An 18,400-nucleotide genomic window follows, 5' to 3' on the forward strand; every position below is an offset into this window, starting at 1 on the left:
CTCATTATATCGTAATTTGTTATTGCAGAAATTTAATTTTCTGATGCCATGGAATTATTGAGGGTCTTCCCATTTTCAGAATTTTCACTCTACCTAATTGTAAACTTCAAGATCATTTGGTATTTGGTACTGTTTGGCTCCAGGATTGGATAGGAAACCGATAGCCTGTAAATGAGGAAGCACTTAATGAGGAAAACGTGATGATATCTATTGACTATATTCTAAATTAAGATAAATAAATAACAGTTTCACATGAGATGTGCTCAACTTCTCCCTGACACATTTATTAACTCTGTTCAGAGCAGATGCTTCATTGCCTCGATATCAAGGAAGGAGGCAGATTCAAGAGAATAATCATGTCCCACTGGCCCTACTACTGAGCAGTCACTGACCCTAGGGGTATGAAGGATATTTACTTCACCTGAAAGCCTGGAAGCTGGACTTTAAATATCACAGGACCAACATTACCAGCACTTCAGCTAAAATTTATGAACACATGTGACTTCATGCACTTTCAGGGTTCTTCATTGGGACAGCCTTCCCTGCCACTTAAACATACTGGAAAAACAAATTGCTTTCCTGGCATTCTAGTAATCCTCCACAGATGAGGCATGAAATTGGAAGACTTCAAATTTTCCAGGAATTCATGACCAAAGTTCTGTCACCTACCAGTTCTTTATGGCAGAAAATCTCATGTGAACAATGTGACAACATTGCCCTACAGAGAAGGGTCCGTAAGTTTTGGACACCACACAGCTGTTGCGTGCAGGAGAAAAAACCAAAACACCTGTTAATGCCCCTAGCTCTGTATTCACAGCTGTCACAAACTGGGGTAGAATAATGAGAAGGACATACCCTCAGTGAATGGTATTCCAATGTTCTTATATTTTCACACACCAATCCCAAAATGCACTTCAAGGGCTTAATGATCAAAATCAGTGCTTGATCACTCTGGGATGGCTTCTCCTGCTGCTCTGAAGTTTGAAAAAACCTTGTGCAAGTCCAAGTCAAAGAAGAATTTCCCTTTCAGGTTTAAAACCAAAATAGCCTTAATTAAGCAATTAAAAATATTTTAAAAATCAGGTATAAGCAACTGAACCGAGTTCTCTACAAGTACAGCAATATGAAGAATGCGTTCAAATTGTATGCAGCTTTGCCATGTACAAATTTACATATATACTTGTGAAGGCTAAAATTAAAAATCTCAAAACGGTTCTAAATCAACAGAGAGTGGGTTAACATCAATATTCATGTGCAAAATTTGGCCAAGGTATTTAGCTTCATTTTCTATGGATATATCAACTTTTAATTTTTTAGTGAGTGAATGAAAATACCTTTGTAAGGACCTTTCAAATTACAAATTAATTCACAATACAGAGGTTATTACTCCATAACCTCTACACACCTCAAGAAGAACAATAATCAGGAATGTTCAGATTTTTGAAAGAAAACAAAAAAATATTTAATTTTTCAGTCTGCAAGTGGATACAAGAATTCAAGGAGATGTTGAAAAGAAAATAAAAAAAAATAAAAAAAAATTTAAAAAACAAACTAAAGGACATCTCCCTGAGGTACTTTCTGAAGTGTGTTTAAGTAAAACCACTTTTCTTAATTATCTTGTCGCTCAATAATCTCATACTTATTAATTTCAGTAAAACCATAAATATCACTGAAAACACAAACTCCATTTTTAATCAGTGAAAATGGCCATTTGCTGCAAAAGGCTTTTGAGTAATATCTTTGCATTCTTATTAGTAATGTGGATTTATAGGAAAATCAAAACTATATTAATTATACCATATCCTCATTATATATTAATAGACTCAGAAACCAAACATTTTGTGCCTTGCAGACGGAGGTGTAATATTTATATGAGGCTTTGCAGCAGCAGCCAGTGTGGCACTTAGCTCTAATGTTCCTACTTTAGAGTATTGACTTGGTGCCCATGGGACCCATGAGCTCCAATCCAGCTGGGAATGCAGATATGCCGCATTGAGCCTCCAGAACAGTGTCTTGGGGTTTTTCACTTCTCACAGGGGGCCAAATTATGTCAATGGATGCAGTTTGTACTTTGAGACATCAGTTTCTGAATGCAACATGTGTGTAACACATCCATTCCAGGCAAAGCTAGAGAATTTTCATGCTTCTTTGGGAGAGAACCAAGAAGATGCAGCCCCTCAAGGTCAGCAATACACAGCTCTTGAAACACAGGCACACACAACCCTCACACAAAGCTACGAGCTGAAGTATTATCTCACCCTCAGAGCACAGGAACAGGAATGCTGCTTCTTGCACTGCACACAAGGTACTTGCCCCACTGGAAAGCCTGGTTCCTTGGCAGCTGGTGGGATCTGGTGTTTGAGCTGTTTTCTGGGTATAAGCTGAGAGCAGAATGACTGATCAATTGCATCTCCATGACAGCAGCCTTTGTAGAGCAACTGCTTAAGTCAGATGCCAGACTTGCGACATTATTTGGTCGTTGATGGTTTCTGTAACTTAACTGAGTTTGTTACTTTTTTGATCTATTTGTTGTATGAGCCAAACTGTTTATTTTGAAGTCTGCTAAATATGACTGAAGGTGCCAGACAGATGAACTCCATTGTTGTCCATATGAATCTTAACTGTTTCTTTACTCTGCCAAGGATTTCTGTACATATCCCAGCCCCAGGAAGTTCTGTCGAGAGAGATGTCTCTCAAAAGGCACTTGAGGGGAAACCACTTTGGCTAATATGGAGGAACAGAGAGAGCTCATAATGGAACCACTCCCATCTAAACAACATAAAAAAACTCATCTGAGAGAATGGGCATCCCCTGTATCGCTCCTTGACATACATTTTCCATGTGTGTGGATGCTGGCATATGCCTGGACCACCATGATCTTGTGAGATCTCAAAAGAAAGAGAGGTCAAGGATATGATCCAGTCCCTCTCCTAAGCCCAGGAGACTTAAGAAAAGGCAGTGCCATTGCTGGAGACTCTGTGAGTGCTCTGTTGGACACTGAGCCCATTGGAAACTTCCTCCCACCATGACCTAGAGTGGCCTCATTTACAGGTGAGACCTAACAATTCATGCTCAGGTAGAGGTTTCAGCTCTCTCCCTTACAAAGACCTAACCCAATAGCAAATCAGGGAGTGATGCCCCTGCAAAGAGAGCTAATTCCTCCCTCCCACAAAAGAAACGGCAGATCCTCATGCCTGGCAACTGCTCTTCGTCTGTTTTTAGCTTTTCTAAGTTCATTTTCTTGACTGCACCATCCTCATAAGTGTTTGCAGCTCAAGCTGTGTCATCTGAATATGTCATTAGCCACTGAATAGCCGAGTGAGGAGCAGTCAGCTGGGGAGGATTCAGAACTATATAGTACTGATCTCTGCCCTCTGAGGATTATAAGCATTTTTCTAAGTGCCTCTAATTTTAATCTCCCAAGCTGTGGCTTATACAAAAATATATTCAATGGCCTCCTCTCTAGTATAATATCTTTACATTAAGGATTTTCTCTTTCACCTCAGGAAGTCAGCTTTGTAGCAGACCATCTCATTTAAAATTTAGTGCAACAAGAGTGGCGTTTTTCTGTGTAAAATTGGAAGTACCACAGGTGATAGATTCGGCTTTTGCCTCTGTCTGGTTGCAAGTGCTGGAGATGGAAAAAATAATTTTGAAACACACTGTGGAAAGTTCTGATCTTTTCAGTTAGTGAAAGTAAGTAATTTACTTCTGTCTGTAAGTAATAATTATCTGTGTAGAAACCATAGTGATGGAGAAAGACAGCCCAGCAGGGTAAAAAGAGAACAAGAAATCTTTGGATTTTCTGAAAGCATTCAAAAGGATCAGTAAGAAATCTGTCTTTGCCTCCTTCCTGGCACTGTGCACACAGGATAAGAACACAATAGGGAAATAAATAAAAAATTCAATAAAATAAAGCAGACACCTAACAAGTAGAACATAGATGACTCTCTTGCGATCCAGGTAAGGCCAGCAGTTAAGAAAAGGATCCAGCTGCAAGGAATGGGAAATGGGTACGCAGACAAAGTCAGTGTTGGGTTTAATGCTGATCTTAGGATAGTCAGACTGGTTTTTGCTGTCTCTGGGGCTTTGCAATAATCAGACTTTGTGACAATGTGAAAACATCAGGGCAGATGTGAATGAGTCAGACCAAAGGTTCAGAGGTATGGCTGAATTTTGTCCACACTTCCCATGCAGCACACCACAAAGTGAAGGAACATTTTCATGGGCTTCACTGTGGTTGCTGACCTACAATTCTAGGCTGAGGAAGTTCAATGTCTCCCGGTGACCAGGGGGATTATTCTCATGTCCTAGGATAGATCCCTACTGTGCCATTTCAACAAGGTCCATGAATGGTTTTTGGAGAACTTATTTTTAGTAGAGGGCAATCACATCCTTCTCTCTTTTCCGTTTTTCACTGTCTGCACTGGTTTGTTTATTCAGCCGCATACTCCCCTCAGAAAGGCAGGAACTGCAGTTTCAGAGGCTGGGAAGACAGTAGAGACACCAGCTGTGAGCAGAAGCTCATGGGAAGACCTTCAGAAACAGAGCAAGTAACAGCACTTCCCAACTATATACCGATATATCTGATGATATGTCTGATACTTTTCCCAGTGCTTTCTCACAAGTGTATTACTTTTTCTTGTTGTGTCATGAGCAATTTTTCTTCAGTAGACATTCATTTTTTAATAAGTCATTAAGCTGCATTTACCCATCCTTAGACTTAGAGCTTTTCTGTCCAGTGCCTTAATCAAAACATTCTTCACACTGCCAGGGCTTCCTGCATGAGTTGTTTCTGATCAGCAGCACAGCTTTATCTGCAGTCAGTGCCCTGAGTGCTGTGCCTCCCCTATCAGCCGTTTCAGGCAGGAGCAAAAACACACCCTATCCGCCTATGATATCCTCTTTATTGCCTTGTTGCAGCCCTTTTCATTTCTCCCTGGCTGTTCTCTGACAGCTGCAGCCCAGGCTCCAATCTGCTGCAGGTGGCTCTTTTTGCCCTTCAGGCTTTCTTCACCATTGTGATGCATTAATGAAGTAGAGCTCCCTGTCAGACTTCATCAGCAGTCTTGTGAAGGCAGAATGAAATCACTTCTATTGACCCACTGGCATATTTATAGGCTCCTTCTTTTTTGCTGAGTATGGCAGTTATCACCTTTCCATCCTCATGTTGTGTTTATTCAGCAGAAAGCTAAATCACATCTGTGCACAAGTGGAACATTAATCAGTAAACGTAAGCCACTCATAAAGACTGCTGAACCTATCTAATTACCAGAGCTGGGACAGCTCGCAACACCTTCCCCTCACAGGGGTTCAAAACCCCATTAATCCACGGGCCTCAAACACAGCACAGCAAGATCAGGGACTTTCTCAGCTCTCCTCTTGCTAGACTGTCACCAGAAAGCAGAATTTTAAAGTTTTCCTTGACTTGTTCCTGATACTTCTCCTTTCTCCTACAGAAAAAAACAACTCACCCTCTTCAAAGCAATGTTTTTTTCTGGATTTGTTGTTGGATTTAGGTGTTTTTACTGTTTCTGTTTTCCCCTTTCTTATTACCAAAATTGTTAATTAACAAAATCAAACACCGTCCATATTAATGGGGTTGGAGTTCATCATTTAAGTTCATCCTGTATTACGAGATGAAGCATAATACTACATCAATATGGTAATATTTTCAGTAATTATGCATAAACAGCAGAAGCTTTTTTTAAACTTTGTGTGAAAATAAGTTATATGCCGTATGCCTGTGTATGATGGAAAAAAATGGTGCTCTCAGACAAAGCTTGTATAATTTTTTGATGAAACTCCAAATTTGGCTGCCCAAGGTTTCTCTATGCATAAGATATACGTTAGCTTCTAAAAACCTTCTGATTCAGTCTTGCTTCATCCTGATGAAATTGGAAGCTCTTTGAGTTTAAGTTAAACAGTTAAATGTTTTCTTTTCTAATTTATTTTTTTATGACCATCATCTAAAACAGATTAAATGGATTAAAAAGTGGTAAATCTACAAGTCTTTACAAAGGGAAGCATCATCTTCTGGGGACATTTCCAGGCAGTAATCTTTTCTTTGTCCAGTGCTATATTCAACAATCAAGAGGAAAATCTTGGAGGTAGATTTTGCCAATTATAAAAAAATCTATGGAGTAGTTAAAAAGAACAGATCCGTTTCAAAGAGAAAACTGTCTTATTTTAGCAATATGCATTTTAACAAAACTAAATCTAAGAATCAGGATTATAGATGTTATATATAAGAAAGAAAAGCAGTTAAGGAAAAGGCTTTGGGGTCAGGACAACCAACCAACAGAGGTCATTCATTGCAAGAGAGGATATGGCCCTTGACTGAGGAATCAAGGGAACATCAGTTAGCAAGAGTGGTTTATATCACAGTGATTTAATTAGATAAATCCTCTAACTGGTAATGGCTTCTAAGTTTATCATATGTGAGAATGTAAAAGGAGAGCTCCAAGAACTGTTTCATAGAAAACCTTGGTCACTGTGAGAAACTAAAATACTCTCTTTAGTGTATATTATTTGGAGGAAATATGATCATGTAATTACTCAAAGAGAATGTAGATTTTAGATCTAGTAAATTTATCTAAGGAGATAAAAATACAGCAAGAGGTTGGGCTTGGTCACTTCTGCTGAATCAATGCAGTATTGAAATAACATCTATGATCCTTTTAAAATAAAGGAAAACAACAATTGAGAAAAGTTATCGGAATTTACATTGGTTTCTTTGCCACTAATTTAAACCAAGATAGAAAATCTTCCAAAGTAGATATCACATTTCAGCTAAAAGTTATTGAATTTGATAGAGAAATAATTTTGTATAAATTTTGGTTAGATAATTTTATATCCAAGTAGGTAATAACTCAGATCCTTGGTGGGTGGACTTTTCTTACTGAACAGTGATCTGTCTTCATGTCTGCTAAGGGGCCTCACTTGAACTCTTGGAAATTTTACCAGTGGCAAAACGGATAATTAAAATTTTAGGGGCTTGCCAACAATATTAAAGGAAATTATTAGGCCTGGGGGGACATGACTGAGAAATTCATATTCTCATCATTAGAATACAGGTCAGTAGGGATCAGCTGCAAGAATCATGTAAATTGTACACAGTCAGAAATTCAAGAAACTCAAATGTAGGATCCTGAAATAATTATTTAGTGGATATGTAGTCATCTGTCATTTACCTGACAGCAGTTTTAAGGAAACTCATGGTTCTAATTGCAAAGCTAGAAACAGAGAGAAATTCTGATCAACATCTTTATTATCTCTGTATTGAGATAAACTCTTGGCTCTTTTCACCTGAAGGGATGCATGAGCTCTAGTCCTCATGAACCCTTTCTGATTAACTTGTTGTTTTAGCCATATATCCATAGCTTGTTTCTCTTTCTGGAAAGTACTGTTGAACTATAGCCAGAAGATAGCAGATGACCATACTCCATCTAAACCTCCCTTCCAAATACCCATTGCTGATGATTTAATATTGGTAGATTTATATAAGACTTTCTCACCATTAATGTTTATTTAACAGGTTTTATTTTTTTTATCCACAGGACAAAAGAGTGGTCTTGCCCTTGAATTACATTAGTTCAAGTGATTTTTAAGCTTCAGTTCTGTAAAAAGCTTTAGATATTTCCTTATAAAGGTAAGATAGAAATCCAAGATAAGCCTTTATTTATGGTATCTGAAATCATTCAAATACAATAGCCTAGTAAGTATGAATTAACAAGATTTTATTATCTTATTGTGAGGACTAAGATTATTCCAAGGAAAGTCAAATGAAAGTAGGAGATCTTCCTCTGGGATTTGTTATGCTGTGTTGAAACAAAATGAAAAAATCAAACAATGCATATATTTTCTGTTGGGAAAAAACAACAGCCATTTGCAAGTCGCCTGTGATCTCAACACCCATATCCTCTACATATAAGATATTTTGACTGCCTGCTCCCACCGGTGAGGCTCTATTGAGTGGTGGAACAGATACAACCTAAGATTGTTTATGTTTCCTTTCCTAGCAGATAATAGAGGAGAGGCTGTGTCTACATGAATATGTATAGATACAACTATAGAATCAGAACCATGGAAACCTCTTTGCCATCATATTACTACATAATACAGTCACCACAAAACCAGCAAAGAGCTCTGTTTCATGATAAATTTTCCCAAAGGCAACATCAATTAATTCAGCCTTCAAACAGCGAGGATGTCAGAGAGGCAGCGAGGACTCCAAGTAAAGACAACTATTTCTAGGAATCTTCATTTCTCCATAGATCTAAGTATCATAGAAACATAAAATCATTAAGGTTGGGAAAAATGATGAATTAATGATGAATCTAAGATGATGAGATCCAGTTGTTAATCCAGAACCACCGTGTTCACCTCTAAACCATATTCCCAGATGCCACATCCACACGTTTCTGAACACTTACAGTGACAGTGATTCCACCACTTCCTTGTGCAGCCTGTTCCAATGCCTGAGCCCACATTCAGTAAAGGAATTTTTCCTAATATCAAACCTAAACGTCACCTGGCCAAACTTGGGGCCATTTACTCTTGTCCTGTCATTATTACCTGCAAGAAGAGACTGACCCCCACCTGGCAGCAACCTACTTCCAGGATGTTGTAGAGAGGTTTAAGGCACCCTGTAAGACTCCTCTTTTTGCAGGCTAAACAACCCCAGCTTCCTCAGCTGCTCCTCATCCCCCACTTGTCCTCCAGACCCTTCACCAGCTCCATTTCCTTTCTCTGGACATGCTCCAGCTCCTTGATATCTGTCTGTAGTGAGGGGCCCAAAACTGAAAACAGGATTTGATGTTCAGGCTCACCTTGTTGAGTTCAGGTCTGAGTACAGTCTATGTACCCAGACAGGCTACAGCTTTTGTACTGGAAGGAATGCATCCACTGCACACTTTCAGGAGAAGACCACTGAAGAGTGCTGAGATCAGACATTATTTCCTGATCTCACAATTCCCAGCTGCCAAGAGAAGGATGGGTGCACATATGCATGTGCCCATATGAGCTCAAGTACTCTTTTGCCCTGCTGACTCCCTCTTTCCAACATGCTCTGGTGTAGGAACTCCAAGCACAGAAAGTTCTCAAGATCTTGTGAATGCAAGCTCAAACACAGAAGTAAACACAGGGTTCAACCTGAGACCTTGGAAAAGGCTTCCAGATTTAAAGCCATAAGCAAGAATGAGAGTTTGCAGATACAAAGACATTAAGCTAAATAGTGGGAAGTTTTAAGGTTTTAAAGTTAAAGATATAGAAGTAGTTATAAAGGTAATAAGTTTAAGATATAACAAGTAGTTTTGTGTGTCATTAGACAATTGGTTAAGAAAGTCCACACTGCAGCAAAGACGTGTAAAACAAAATAATTAACTATTGGTGTAAAAGTAGAAACATTCTTTTGTGGCAGAAGTTTATTGGCTAATTAACTTTTAAAATAATTGTAACCTGTAGTCTTGTAACCACTGACCAAGAACATCTGGTGAATTAGGTGAAGTCACACCCACTCATTCATGAGACTGTAGAGGAAAAATAATAAATCATACTTTGAAATGTCTTGAAGTGGTCCCATCTCTCTTGCAAAATCCCAATACTCTGGGACCAATGAATTCAACAGCTCCCCTCTTCCTTGCATGGTTCAAGAGAACTGGAGACTTGGAGGTTGTTTTCTTCCTACTCATTTAATTTCTTTGTCTCTACCTTCTGTCTTTTAAAAATATATCAGGAAAAAAAGCGACCTTTAGTGAGGGCTCATAATTCTCAAGATGAGGTGACTGGATTTATCCTGTCAGCACTCATTTTACCTTCAGCAAGACAACCATGCTGTTAGCAATGTCCTACAGAGATCTTGCATGGCCTCAGCTTGGAAGATCTGGTATTCCTGTTGCCCCAGTGACTGCTCTGCCCAAAACATCCTGGTTGTAGTTATCGGATACAGCACCTTATTATAGCTCAGCATCTTTCACAGGCCCTCCCGAAGCCCACAGACTTTAACATTGCTGTTATAGATATAATACTTCCCATAACATCCGCTCTTCAAAGGGCAGCTTTTCCTCAATGCCAAGCTGACTGATCTACAATTGTCCTGCAAAGTCAGACTGTTGCTGAGGCAATGAGGATTAATGACATACGAGGTGTTTTGACTACATGAGAAAAAGGATGGGGGTAGAAGGGATGGGGAAGAAAAAGAAGAGAGAAGAATAGCAAAATTTGACAAATGCTTTTCTCAACATTATGTCAAACATGTTTACAGAACTGCACAATTAATAAAAAAACCTGCAATAGAGTCTCTAATTATTATTCCACACAGGGTGGAACACTTCTTCATTATCCCTTTTTGAATTGATTGTGTACATCAAACAGTCAAGATATAAATAAAATATGCCTGCATGCATAATACCCTCACATTAAAGCAGAAGGCAATTAACCTATGATTTTTCATTAATTAAATTAAAATAGCCCTCTGAAAATGTCTCAAATCAAAACAAGTTCCTTACAGAGTACTTTTTTTCTTGCTATGATGCATAGACCCTGCTTGCAAAATCATTGGTCCAATGAAATCATAACTTCATCAAAGTCTATCAATTTTCTTCTGTGGGTCCATTGTTCAAAGTGCTAATCCCAAATACAATATTGGTTTTATTTTTCAGTCTTTAAAATAATATTTACTAAGGCTCATTCACTATTTAACATATTATTTACATTTTATTTTTGCTAATTATATTGATGTGCTTTGCAGAACGACTGTATGTATTGATCTGATCAGAAATTTGGTAAATAAGACTTAAAGAGAGGGTCACTTCTCTCCTCTTAAATTTATATAGATAATGATAAACTCAGATAAGGTTTTATTAATGCTTTATGGTTATCTCCAGTTAACTGAGTTTAGTTTATTTTGCCACAGAAAGGTAAGAGTTAGTCTGCTTTTTGCCCCATACAGAAACATATTCCTTTTCAATCATTCTATTCAGATAGATTGAGTTGTACAAAAGACACCTTCAGATGTCTATTTGCTTTGTGGATTGTAAGCATACATGACTGAAAAACAAAGGGAAGACTTACTTCAGCCAAGAATACACACTGGATGATAACAAAATGTCCATTGCAAAATTGCTGCTTCTAAGACATGTCCACTTCCATTCCCCAGATATAAGGGACAACTATGAAGGTCACAGATCTCAGTGGAAAACCTGATTAAGTTTGGTTTTGTGAGAGGTTTTTGGTGTTTCTTTGTGAAACCTGAGGATAGAGAATTTTGGATACTGCCAGTTATCTATAAAGCTTTGTTAATAAGGAGCCACAAAATAAACTACTTCTTTGTTGCCTTGTAAAACTAAATCTTCATACTCTAGAAGCGTTGAATTATGTGTCTGTCTTATAAGAAAAGAGGATTTTCAACTACAGAATATATGAACAGGTGAGCTTCAGCAACAGTGTTCTTCCTTTAAGTCAGAAGTCACTTAGGGCTTTTTAAGAACACAGTAAATTTTGGATTTGCAAGATTTTGGCTGTTAATAGGCATAAAAATGACTTGCTACATTAGTAACATTAATAGCCAGCCTTTGGAATGGCGATTTCATTGGTGCAGATTGTACATGCCAAGGTAACAGAAGAAGGAAAATGTCATGTTCCCTTTCTCATGTGCTGCTGAGAGCCTGGAGGCTATGGATGAAAAAAGAGATCAGGGAGCATCTACTGTAGGGAAGGAACATGTTCAACATTCCAGCAAAATCCAGCACACATGTATTCACGGCACATGTGGAAAGTTTTATACTGAATCACAAAAATATCAGGTATATTATATAATATTATATAATATTATATAATATTATATAATATTATATAATATTATATAATATTATATAATATTATATAATAAGGTATTTTGTTACTTCTGCATTTTCAGATATCACAAAGTGGAACGTTTTGCCTGAGGGAAGAGTATCATCTTGGATCTTATTCTTATGTCCAGAAAATGGGGACTGCATTGATCTCATCCTAATGCTGTGAGAAGGCACATATTAGATTCAAATGCTAAAACAAGAGTTAGTAAAGACCAGTAGAGCAAGTCCTTCTGAGTCACAAGTCCTCAGGTTAGACTTGATGTCAGACGCTTCTTAGTCTTTCACAGACCATGCAAGCTTCAAGATTTTCACTTTCTACTAGGGAGAACTACAAATATCCTCAGAGCCTTCAGCACTATTATCTCTTCCTCCACTTCTTAGCCTTTGGAAGGTAATAGCCAGCCAGTGCTTTTCTTTACTGATCTAATTCCATTAATACATTGATAGCTCATTCACTCAATATATATCTTTGTGGTCAGCATTTGTGGTGTGTCTCTGGAGGGAATTAAGATTAAATGGCCAAGGTCCCCTAGTCCTGATCAAAGTAGACAAATCAAAGGATACAAAAACTCAGGCCTATCTTTCCTGACAACAATACAGAAATTCTTTGCACTTCATGTGTTTCCTATTTGAGATACCATAATTTCATGAGAAATAACATTGAGAAATTTCACGGGAAGAACTGAAGTTTCAGCCACGGATTTGCTTCTAAGATGCTCCAAATGATTAGTGACCAAATTTAACTCAAAACAATCCTGTTTCATGTGTATTTATCTTTGAAGATAACTACTTATATTTCAGACCTGAAAAAGAGTTTATGGGCTTAAAATATTGTCTGCTTTTTCCAACTATATGACTTGTTCTAATAATAGGTCTTACTTCTCTCACAAATCTTAAATAAATAATTATTTATTATTTTGTAAGAGTACAATTGACATATGGTTTTTTATTTAAACCCATTTCCTTCTGTAAGCAAAAAAATAAATACAAACTCTCGCCAGGTTACAGTAGAGGCCCAGCTGGAAAATGGAAAATACTCTCATGTCTAAAAAAGACAGCCTATTCCTAAGCTTGAATTCTTGCACTGTTTTTAAAATTAAATGAAAAAAAAAAAAGCAGTGTTTTAAGGACCATAAGGTGTTAGAAGTTGTCCAGAAAACCCTATAAAGCACTGCCTTCCTTTTGTAGGAGGTATTTTGTCTCCTCTTACAAAAGTTCTACACTACATTCATTCATCTTTCTCATGGAATATAGCTTTCAGCTCCTGAACTGTCTTATAATTTCATTCCTAACAAGTAAACTGAATTATTTCCTTCATCCTAATGTTATCTGTTTGTGTTCTTCAGCAACAGGAGCCCGCAGTGCCAGAGAGAAGCTACAGATCTGGTGCAGGCCTTTGGCTGATGCTTTCATGCTTGGTAACTGGCCGTTCCCACAGAGCATCAAAAACAGTTACACACCTCCATTCCTCAGTCAAAATGCACAGTATTCAGAGTAGATTAAATTACATATGTCACCCTTTGTGGGGGAAAGAAAAAAGAGGAGATTACAGAGTATTTTTTTCCTTAGGCCAGATAGAGTCACCTTACGGCCTCAGCTTCATCTCTGTACCTATGCTATAAATATGATTAGGCCTGGAAAATATCCCCTGTGAATCAAGGATTGAGCTTATTGAACTTCTGAGGGATTTGGGGAGAAAATGTTTTTTGTGTTTATAAGTTCTAGGAATTACTTTTTAACCCAGACAGGAAAGATTCAAGTGAGGGCAGAATGGAAAGGCATATACCTCCATTACAGATCATCCTTAAGGAAAAAAAAAAAAAAAAAGAAATCAAACGAAACCCAACAGCAGCTTTTAAGCAGGACATGGAATGAGTTAGCATTTTTCAGTTACCTGTAATTTGCATTTCACTAATTGTAATGCTTTCTTCATCCCATCAGCTGGTTTTCTTCTCTTGATCTACTCTTTCCCTTAAAGAAGCCAACTTGAGAAATTGTATTTGATACAAGTTTCTGATATGTAAATATCTTTTAGGAATGAGGCAAGCAGTTGAAGGCCAGCGCCTCAGACACTATAAAAGTAAATTAAAGAGCATGTTATTCTTGTTCAAAAATAAATGGAGACTATTGGCTTTATTCTAAATATAAAGACTCTTGCGCTTTTCATTAAATAATAGGGGAAAAATCCTATAAATTACCACAAAATACAGGCAATTTTCTCAGTCTTCTGCCCATTGCTCCAAGAATAAAGACCTTTTAAAAAGATATATATATTAAAAAAAAAAGCGTCACGATCCAAATACACACAGGGTAATTCTTTCTGGTTTCAAAATGTTCCCTCACCAAAGCCCCAGAGGACTCGCATAAATACACAGAGTGGAATTGGCAACAGCTGTAGTGTCATAGGCTATCATGTGGATTCCAGTGATTATCACCTAAACACACACACACACACACACAAAAAAAAAAAAAAAAAAAAAAAAGAAAAAGAAAAAAAGAGGAAAATAAGGAAAATATTATTATTATCAAATTATGAAGGGAGAAGGTGGGGAGACTGCCTGGCATTTGGCATTTTGCCTTAGCAGAGCCATGACAGCAGCATTGCCCAGAGAAACTCCAGTGTGTTGAGCAGCCAGGGTAGGCAGACAAATCACATGCAAGGGCACTACTGGGACAAGATTTCCTTCTTTATGTCACAGCTTAGGAGACTTCAAGATGAACTAAGCATTTTAACAAGTTTATGAATTATAGATAGCTAACTGCACTGCATTTCATATATTATTTTATAGATTGGAAAGAAACAAAGAATATAAATAGACTGAGGACACTGGTTACATAGCATTTCCTCAGGTAGGACTCTGAAGATATGCCATAAAACACCTGTTGTTTTTCCAAGGCTAACAGGAGTCAGGAAAATAGCTACCTTAAACAGCTGCCACCATTAATCATTTCTGTAAATGTGGTAGGGAAAGGCAACAACATAAACACCAATACCTAGATAATTTTTTCAGTTGTAAATGTATGTAAAAATTAAATGAAATCATGTGCTGGATTATCACAAAAGCACATCCAAGAGCTGTCCAGATCGAAAACTGACCACAGCATCTGAGAAAGCCATGCATAATTTCAACTCAATGACAAATTGCTGCGAACTGGACAGTTATTCATGTAAAATTTCCATCTACAAGCATTGGACTGGATTTACTATTAAAAAACAAATAATGGATCACTGGCATTTCTTCATGCTGCCCTTATGTCATGAGAAGGAGAAGAAAAACATGACAGATATGAAAGTGTTCTACTATGAATAGCCTGAACAAAAGCTCTTGTCATCCTGCTATTTGTCAAGAGAGGAGAAAAGAAGTAAACACTAATTTAAGTTAGTCTAAACTGCCTAAATAAAGAAGTAAATAGATATGATTCCAACAAACTGTGCATTTATTAGCTCTGTCATCTGAAATCAATGCATTATCTGCCTCTACGGTTTGAGAAAAGCAGAAGTATAGGATTACAAATTACAAATTCAACTGCTGTAATGAAACAGATATATCGTGTCTTTCCCACAAAGAAGGATCGTGATGGAATTCAAAGCTGTTAAATGAGCTCAATTCTTGTCTCATGCTGTAAGGACACACCTCTAGCCTTTGTTCAGAGCAGGTCTCTCAGAAGATTTGACTTCCATAGGCTAGTTTGTAGCCCATGTTAGAGTGCAGTCAGGTTATGTTCTGTGTGTTTACACTGAAGTGGAGGGGAGTGTTGATATATATCAACTATTGTTTTATGCAGCAGTGCACCAGTCATATCAGTTGAGAATACAAAAATTCTGATTTTACAAATCAGAATTGGCTGAGCCGGAAGGGACCCTCAAGGATCATCGAGTCCAGCTCCTGGCCCTGCTCAGCATCATCCCCAAGTCACACCATGTGCCCAAGGGTATTGTCCAGAACTTCTTGAGCTCTGTCAGGAGGCTGCTGTGACCACTTCCCTGCGAAGCATGGTCAGCTTAAGCTGCATGGGTAAATGCAAAATGGCACAGAGCTGAGCCTGTACTCCAAGGAGAAAGAGACTCTCTCAAACTGCTGCCATGACTTTAAAATCCAGAGCTACAGTGGGCATCTCTAAAATCATTTAGATTACTCTGAGTATGTAGCATATTTTACGGTAAGTAATTCTCTGGAGGTGAGTAATTTTGCACAGAGCTTGTGCAGAAGGATGCTGCCACTAGCATTCTAGGGGAGCAGGCAGCTGAGGGCACACAACCCTCTTTGGCTGCAGCAAGGGACCAAGAGGAGAGGAATAAACAGCTGGAGGGGAAAAGACTGTGAAGCTGGAAAGCAAGCAGACTAGAAACTCTGTTGTGACAGATCTGCTGTAGGATATTTTTAATTTTTGTCTCAAGCTAAGCATTGCTGCCCCATCTCCTCTAGAGGTTTCCAGGTCTTTGCTGTGCTGGTGCAGGACAAAGCACAACTGCTGCCTAACCTACCACCCTTGGTGGTGGGTTTGGGTGGAGGAGAGACACTAGTTTTTAACAATCATGCTTGGTTTAACATGAGCTGTGACTAAAGGACAAGATTACAAGCCTCAGTACTGAGAAGCACACAGGCAGATCCAGGCCCCAGGGTACCATGCATGCTCTATGACCTAAGCCTGAAACATCCATAACGCAGTAACTGCAAGGGTTATTTCAGTCTATAAGCAAGAAGGGGGGCAGCTTTCATGAAAACATGCTGAGCAGACAACAGTCCTCCCCTACTCCTTAGCTTTTTTGTATTGTTCTTCACTTTTCCTTGCATGTAAATATAATAAATCACAATCTAAGGCTCTGAAAATGTAAATGCCTAAAGGCAATTTAAGTGTACAGTCATTGCTTGTGCCATGGAGGCAGTGTTAAGAGGGCTGTGCTCCCTATGGAGCCCTCCAGCCCTGATTCCCATGAATGACCCTGGAGGAGTTTCAGGACTTCGGTCCTCCAGCCCAGACAGGCACAAACAGTAACCTTGTGTTCACAGAAGGCCTGCTCCACTCTGTCCTCTGAGAGGAGCACAGAGTCTTCCAAGAAAGGGAATTAAATTGTTCCCTCTGCAATGGAAAGGTCCTTGGGCAGGAAGGCTGTCTCAGGCTCTTTGTTATAGCACATTTCAGCTTGGGGCTGTTGTTGGGTGAGAATGAACATGTCATTCTGTCTCCGTTGCCCTGTGAAAATCAGCTTCCCAGCTGACTGTACTTGATATGTTTAACCACAACAAAGCATTATGTCCCAGGAACAGCAGGATCTCCGCTTTGCTTCAGGACTTTTTTATTCTTTAACTAAATTTTCAGAAAACATACGCCTCTCTGCAAAGATGTGCGTGTATGAGGGTTCCTCCTAGACCTTGAGGTACTCTTCTTGAGGTATTCTTTTTTACCTTTGCAGTAGAATTCTAAAAGGACACAGGAGGGCCAAGCTGGAAGCTGCAAGTCCTGAAGGGAAAATATTTTGCAGTGATTACCATGTAAAGGTCTGGAGAAGAGTACAGTTTGTGCCCGTTTGTGATGGACAAGAAGAGAGGTAGCTTGAAGATGTTCTGCAGAAGAGACCTTTACCATACAGTTATAAGTTTGGACCAGAGGAGCCTGTAGGCAGGCTCAGCCCAAAACCAAATGTACAAAATGGAAAGCACCTCTGTATTTTCCACAGTGACAGGACTAGGAAGGGATGTACCTGTGTGAGTGTGAGCAGGAGCAATAACTTTGGGAAGACACAAAACAGGGATAACTGAGGCATGGAGAACAAAGATCTGTGATTCACTGACACAGACAGTTGTTGTAATAATGCTTTTAGGAGGTAGATACAGAGTGAAATAAAGGCAATCTGAAACACAAAATGAGGGAATCCTTATAAAGAGGATTAAAAGAAACCAAGAGAGAACAGAAAAAAAAACCACCATGAACACCTATATTTTGTAGGGTGATCACAGTTTGTAAAGAGTACTCATAAACCTGAGAACCACTAAATAGACATATTCTGGGGTCAGTCAAATTGTTAAATTTTGATTATTTTTGTGAGGGAAAAGATCCTATTTTCTCCATTAGATGTTAGCTCACATTACACAAATATAAGCCTGCCGATCAAGATCTTTTTTTTCCTGATGTAACAGAATTTCCCAGAGAACAAAACACCATTTTCTGTCTGGATCTTAATAATGCCTTCAGGATATTTCCCATGCTTATGTAAATTTTTTCTACAGCAGCAACAACAAAATGCAACATAAAACTTCTGGTCTTGCTGTCATAAATAATAAGTGCAAATTATATACATATAATTCCATACTACAGCAATTGTTTAAGGCTTTTGGGAAAAAATACCGCCACAAACCCAAAACCAAGAACTAAACAAGAAAACCCTAATAACAAACGTCTTTAACTATCACTTCAGATATAAACCATCTAAGTTTAAAAATTTCTTCACCACCCTGTGAAAATGCCACAGTCTCCAAGTGAAACCAGGAGCTCCAGTTATGGGTAACAGATTACATTGCAGTCCAAGTTTAGGCAGAGAAGTA

Source organism: Pseudopodoces humilis, chromosome 1, assembly GCF_049639895.1.
Source record: "Pseudopodoces humilis isolate 2021_Gansu_Grassland_sample_001 chromosome 1, ASM4963989v1, whole genome shotgun sequence".
Taxonomy (NCBI): domain Eukaryota; kingdom Metazoa; phylum Chordata; class Aves; order Passeriformes; family Paridae; genus Pseudopodoces; species Pseudopodoces humilis.